The following is a 7584-nucleotide window of genomic DNA, read 5'->3' as shown; positions in this document are numbered from 1 at the left end:
CTCTCTTCTTTGGCAGAAGAACTTCTGTTTTCATCACTACAGCACTAATCCTAGATTTCAACATTTGACAGTCTCTTCTGCTATGCTTTCCAACAAGATAGAGAGATATATACTAAATCATGGTGGAGTTAGAGAATTTACTTAGGTGGTTTAATGATCACACACAAAAGTAGTAATTAATAAGTTAACTTAATTAATAGGTTAATTTAAAGGACCTTTAAAGGTTGATCTTAAATAAGCTAAGGTAAAGTTTCCATTCTACCTATTTAGAAACAAGACACGACTGACTTAACACAAAGTTACACTTGAATATGTGATGCCTTGGTGAGAGGGAATAGTGCTTCTAGTTCTAGTTTTCTTATGGCATTTGATACAAGTGGCTACTCATGCTGGGTTCAGGCCTCTGGGATATAGGACCTATGCAGGGATTCTTGACTGAAGAAAAAAAATTAAAAGGTAGCATTGAGTCCATGGAAGGAGGCAGGATAGTAAACTATCCAAAGTCAGTAAAAATTCCTTGGCACTGCCATATTATTATTCTTAAGAAGGATTCTGAATGAGAATCCTTCAGTCATAATCACACATTTGGTATATTTTTATTATTGACACCATTGCCAAGCACATATATCAAATTTCTAATAATTACAATGGCAATAGAACTTCATTCGTAGGGCAAAACCAATCTGTTTCATGCTGATCTTTAGAAGAGTGAACAAAAGATCTATTTTTAGCTGTGTGTTATGTATTGAAGGCAAAGTCATTCTATAGCATTCAATAGCAATTAGGAATTAATCAATAGTATGTATAAAGACCCTATCGTAATGACAATGGGAATTTGAAGATCTATCCTGCTTGTTAATAGGCTGAATGTAATTATATGGACCCTGTGGTGAGAGGAATATGCTGAATGGGTGGAGTAGGAAGGGTGGAGCAGAAATGAGAGGAAGCTGGGAGTGATAGCAGTTAGAACAGAGGGAGGGGAGAGGACACAGGCAAGGAGACAGTCTTGTGAGTGTTTGTTTGTGGGAAGGTTTTGGGAGGGTGTTGCTTCCTCCAGTATTATGGTGTATAGATTTCTTTCTTACTATGATGAATTCAGTTTTCTGGTGTTAGTATTTGGTTTTCTGGTGCCTGAATAAACGTTTTAGTTCTTTTTTCTATATTGAAAGTCAGTTATATTTTGCAATTCAGAATTGCACTAGCATATTCATAGTCACCATTGGTATTCTGAATATTGTGTTGGCACTATACCTACTTTGCTCTCGGTGCTGTGCTAGATTTTAGGTAAACAAATAAAAAAAATGAAATAATCTTTGACTTCAAGGAGTACATATTCCACTTGAATAAACAATAAATACATATAAAAGAAAGCAAACAAAATGTAATAGCTAACTTTTTGTATAGTCCTTTAAAGTTTGCAAAGCATATTATATCTAGTATCTTATTTGACCCTAAGAATTTTCTGTGAAATCAGTGCTATTATTGTGCCCATTTGGCATATGAGGAAACAAAAGCTGAGAGAAGTGACTTGCCTGGAGTCACATAGATAGTAAGTTATCCAGCAAGTGGCATTTGAGCTCAGGTCTTCCTATGTCCAAATCCAGAACTCTATCCATGATGCCAACTAGTTCCCTCAATAGGCAATCTTAGTGAGAAGAAAATTTTCACAAGCTTGATAAACATAGGTATTATGAAACATAAAAATTGGAATGGGCAATCCAAAAACTGGGAATGATATCTAACATGGTGGCTAACAGTTTAAAATATCTCAACAGACAACCCAAATTTAATAAGATTATATTTAGTGGGGATAATTGGACTAAAAACAACTTTACAAGTAAGGTATGGGGAAGCCTTAACTGCTTAATATTTAAAGTTTAAAAAATCTGTAAGCTTTCATCAGACTACAATTTCAATATATGTTATATGAAATAGTAACCCCGATGCTAGACTGCATAAAAGTATCATAATGTTGAGAATAGGATATTTAATAGTTCTCTAGTACTCTAATCTCTTCAGACCATACCTGGAATATTGCATTCATTGGGAGGTTATGTATATTAGGAAAGATATTGACAAGTTGGAGTATTTCAAGAGGAATATACTGGAACATACTAAGGGACTGGTGAGCAAATGGGAGATAATGCAGGAGTAAATGAACTGAGGATATTTAGCTTGGAGAAGCAAAGGAGGATAAATGATATTGTCACTATTAGCAGTTATTTGAAAGATCAAAATATGGGAACAAACTCAATGTTTTCTTGTTTTTTTTCCCCAGAGGGCAGAATTAGGAGCACTGGTCAGAAGAGAGGCAGATTTCATCTTGAAGTAACTGAAAACATCCTGATAAAGTCCTTTGAAAGTAAAAGGCTTGTCTTCTCTATTCCCTTTCAAAGATGTTCTAAAATAGAGGCCAAGTGCCCATTTATTTTAAAAGTTGTGTAAGTAGTTGCATTTAGATAGATGTTGGACCATATAGCTCCTGGGGCCTCTTCTGACTCTATAATTTTGTGATCCTAAGTGGATAAATTTGCCAAGGGTAAGAAGAGAGTTTGGAGTATAGAACATCAACCAATGTCCAAGAACAGCAACAAAATCATTGAAAGATACATAGAAAGAGCGGTCATAGATTTAGGATAACAATGAGAAAATCTTTCTATCATTGAAGTCAAGGGATAAGAGACAGTCTTGACTTCTATCATTGAAGTCAAGGGATGATCAGGCAAGAATAGTCAGCATTTTCAAATGTTAGACATTATTTGAGAAGGATGAAGAAAAACATGAACATTCCGTTCTACTTACATTGATATATTCAGTGTCTGTGGAAAACATTGCTATTATTCCTACTTCTTGCCTTTACTTTACTCCTACACATTCATTTCATACCTTTCTAACATTTCTGTTTATCTGAATCACATTTTTACATCAAGGTTTAGTTTAAATTCCCTTTCTTAGCTTCCATTGAAGAAAAAAAGATGTTTGTGTTTGGGAAGGCTAGGTGGTGCAGTGAATAGAGCACTGGCCCTGGAGTCAGGAGGATCTGAGTTCAAATGTGATCTCAGACACTTAACACTTACTAGCTGTGTGACTTTGGGCAAGTCACTTAACCCCAATTGCCCTACCTTCCCCCTTCCAAAAAGAAATAAAAAAGATGTGTGATTGCATTTTTGATGGAATAGTGGCTACTTAGTCAAATGGAGTCACTCATGTCAAGAGAGGGGAGATATATTGGCCATCATTGGTCTTTATATTGATATTATTATTTTAATTAACATTAAAATCAATATTGTTCTCTTGGTTCTGAAATAGTGCATATAGTATGTTTTAGTCCTTCTTGTGAAGACAGTCCTGGAATTCAGTCATCAGAATTTAGAAATTTCAGGATGTCTTTCTTTGTTTAGTTGAAATTTTAAGAAAATTTATATCCCAGTAACTGATTGAATCAGAAGTTTGGAACCATGCTTTTAAAATAATCTTTTAGGTTCATAGTTGTGTTTTACATTCCTTTGAAAAAGAGAGTGCTCATCAAGAAGCAATATCAGGAGGCAATGTTTGGATAGAATACACTGGGACTATCTCTTTATTCATGAAAATCATGCTCCCTTTAAGGGAACCCAAGATCAGTTTGGTTTTTCTGGTTGCCATATAGCACTGTTAACTCAGTAAGCATGACATTCACTTAAAACTCTTTAACTTTTTTTTTCAGAAGTAACTGCTAACCTTGTGTTCCCTACCCTGTATTTGGGAAGTTGATTATTTATTCCTCTTATATCTCATCTTATTAAATTCAACCCAATATTCCAAATCTTAAGATCTTTTTTTAGATCATGATTTTGTCATCCAGAGTGTTGTCTCTTCCAACTTCGTGTTATCTATGATACACACACACACACACATACATACATACATACATACATATATATAGAGAGATTTATAGATAGATATCTTTGGATAAGATATCTATACCTATCTATAAAATCCATACCTTTATTTGTCATTGATAAAAAATTGTTAAAAATCACAGAACCAAGCAAAAACCCTGAGCACTTTCCTTTATAGATCTCCTAAGTTGATATCAAATTATGAATTACTACTCTTTAAATCTAGTCAATCAACTAGTTTTGAGAATATGAAGTCAATACCCCTATATTTCTGAACAAAAATAACATGAAAATATGTCAACCAGGTGACATGGAAGCAAAAACAAATGACAAAATGCACTAAAATGTCTTTGGCACGTATGAAGAAAACTCAGAACCATAATGAAAAACAGAATGACAAAGTAATCCGGGTATGGAAGAAGCAAAGACAAAATTTTTTTTCCTGATTTACAATGTAGATGAATTTAGTATACCTTAATCATTTTTGCAATGGCAGTACAATCAATTTATAATAATACACAATTTACTTTACTTTTAGAAAGGTCATCAAGGTAAAATTTACCCATTAGGAATGTTTTTTAGCCTTTTTAATCAAGGTTATACTTTTCACATGTTTCTTTCCCCTCTTAGTGATTAGTTACTGCCCTAGGTTGGATCTAATTGCATCCAGTTTCTTTTTCATTAGCTTTGATTTGGTAGGTCAGTCTGCCACTTATAAATCAGTTGATGAGACATCAGAAATAATTAATAAACTTTAGATGTGATTACCTCTTTGGATTTGCCTCAGTTAAAGATATTTCTCTTTATATTCTTTGTCATACTTTATCTTTAGTTTTTTGGGATATAAAAATTTGATTCAAAGAATCTGGATTATAGGATGACTGGGTTACATTTACTTTTTCATGTAATAATGGCCTATCATGCACAATGATTGCTTGCTCTACTGAGATACCACCATTGAAAAGAGACTTTCTACAGTGTTCTTTATTCACTGTTAATATGAGGCTTCTCTATCCTAAGAGATTAGGGATAGGTAGTCGTATCCAGTCAGGAAAATGACTCCCATAACTCTTTTCCTTATGAATAAATACTGTAGTAAAGATATTATTTATTGGTCAAGTTATTTGATTTTTAAATTTGTTGTTAATATAGCATGCCTTTACCTAATTCTAAATGTCACTTTATTTAATAGTCATGGCACTCTTGTCAACTATTTCTAGCTTGGTTTTGATAAGATACATAAGAAAGTGGTGATGATCCTCTGGAAGAAAGGGAGTTCTTTCCATTCATATACCAATATCTGCCCCTCCCTATACATTGGTTCAATAGGATACAAACATTGATAGTAAGATAATAAGACTTGGATGCTAAAAAACAACAGCAACAAAAACAATTAATTCCTGAAAATTGTGATGTTTCCTAGATTTCTTCTTCCTAGAAGAGATCTATATTTCTTTAGGCTTTTGCTGATCATTGGTTCAGCCACTTAATTCCACTAAAGGTTAGTGAGAGATCTAAAGGAAATACACTGATTTAATAATATACAGTCTATAATTTACAAGCCCTTAACACTTAATATCATTTTGACTACAATTTCCTTTGAGAAAAACATCATTTACACATGTGATTGGTAATGCCAGGTTGTGGTAGCAAAATGCTCAAATGTTGATTTATTAGGGAAATAAAAAAAAAACAAAGGACATCACAGAATTTCCACTAGCAGTTTGTTTCTTAAATTTGGTTCCCATCTTCTCTTCACTGAAGCTTTTTTTTAGTGTTCCTAATATAATTATGGTTCTCAGAGACTGGATGATAGATTCCCAGCATATCTTAGGTCCTTCTTCCTTGTTTCTATTTATACGGGCTTTATTCAGGGAAGACTAATACCTCTGGTGTGAGAGTAGCAAAGTCCTTTTCAGAGCTACTTCCTTTTTTATCCCCCCATTTGTGGTTTATTAATTAATTAATCAATCAATTCATTCATTCATTTTTAGTTTTCAGCATTCATTTCCTCAAGATTTTGAAGTACAAATTTTTTCACAGTCCCTTCCCTACCTCCCACCCCAAGAGAGTGAGCCTACTGAATACCCCTTCCCCCAATCTGTTCTCTCTTATATCCTCCCCCATCCCTGTAATGGGAATAGGAATTTGAAGATCTTCCCTGACCCTTAAAACCCTAGGGGGGAGTTTGAAGACCTCCCCACCTTTGAAAATAAACTCTTCTCCTTAATAGGCTGAATGTGGTCACATGGAGCCTGTGTTGGGAGGAGATTTGCTGAAGGGAAGCGGAGCCCACAGGAAGCTGGTCAGAGCTAGCCAAATAGTGGGAGAGAAAGGACACTCAGGCAGAGATAGAGAGGTTTGTGAGTAAATATTGATCTTGTATTAGTTTTTGGGAAGGCTGAAGGATGCTGTGGCTCTCAGTGTTATTATGGCTTCTGAATATCTTTGGTACTGTGATGGAATTGGCTTACTGGTTTTGCGATTTGGTTTTCTGGTATCTAAATAAATGCTTTAGTTCTATCCACTATGTGGAGAGTTTGGTATATTTTGTGATCAAACATCATGTGATACTTTTAGTCACAGTCTTTATTGTGATTGTAGGCACTGTAAATATTGCACTGGCACTACAATCTCCCCCCCTCCCCAACTTTCTAGTAGGGCAAGATGGATTTCTATATGCCAGTGCCTGTATATCCTATTTCACAGTTGCATGTAAAAAAAATTTTTTTAAACTTTTTTTTTAAACTTTGAGTCCCAAATTCTTTCCCTTCTTCCCTCCTCACCCACCCCCACTGGGAACACAAGCAATTCAATATAGGTTGTACATGTGTAGTTATGCAAAACATTTACATAGTAGTTATATTGTGAAAGACTAACTATATTTCTCTCTATTCTATCCCGCTCCCCACTTATTCTATTTTCTCCTTTAACCCTGTCCCTTTTCAAAAGTGTTTGCTTCTAACTACTCTCTCCCCCAATCTGTTATGCCTTCTATCTCCTCTCCTCCTATCCCCCCTACTTTTCTATAGGGTATGATACCTAATTGAGTGTGTATGTTATTCCCTCCTTAAGCCATATTCAATAAGAGTAAGGTTGACTCATTGCTTTTCACCTTCCTGCTCTTCCCCTCCATTGTAACAGTTTCCTCTTGCCTCTTTTATGTGAGATAATTCACTCTATTTTATCTCTCCCTTTCTCCTACTCCCAATATATTCCTCTCTCACCTCTTAATCTTATTTTTTAGATATTATCCCTTCATATTCAATTTATCCTGTGCCCTCTATGTATATATGTACATACATATGCACACACAAATCTATTTATAGATCCATATACCCTCCTACATATACATATATATGAACGTATACATATATATTCCCTTCAACTACCCTCAAAGAATGGGAGGTCTTCAAACTACCCCCTACATCTATTAAGGGGCAGGGAAGATCTTCAAATTCCCATTCCCATTACATGCACTCATACTTTAGGATTAGATTAAATTCTAATTAATTTTTGGTTTATCTTTCCATGGTCCTTTATTACATGAAATGTTTATTGCATCATGATCTGAAAAGGTTGCATTTAATATTTCTGCCTTTCTGTGTCAGATTGTGAGGTTTTTAATGCCCTAGTACATGGTCAATTCTGGTGTAGGTGCCATGTACTGCTTAGAACAAAATATATTCCTTTCTATTGCCAT

The sequence above is a fragment of the Petaurus breviceps genome, unplaced genomic scaffold (assembly GCF_028583685.1).
Source record: "Petaurus breviceps papuanus isolate PSGF00001 unplaced genomic scaffold, PetGlider_PUasm1.0 90730, whole genome shotgun sequence".
Classification (NCBI taxonomy): Eukaryota; Metazoa; Chordata; class Mammalia; order Diprotodontia; family Petauridae; genus Petaurus; species Petaurus breviceps.
This window is presented reverse-complemented; position numbering follows the sequence as displayed.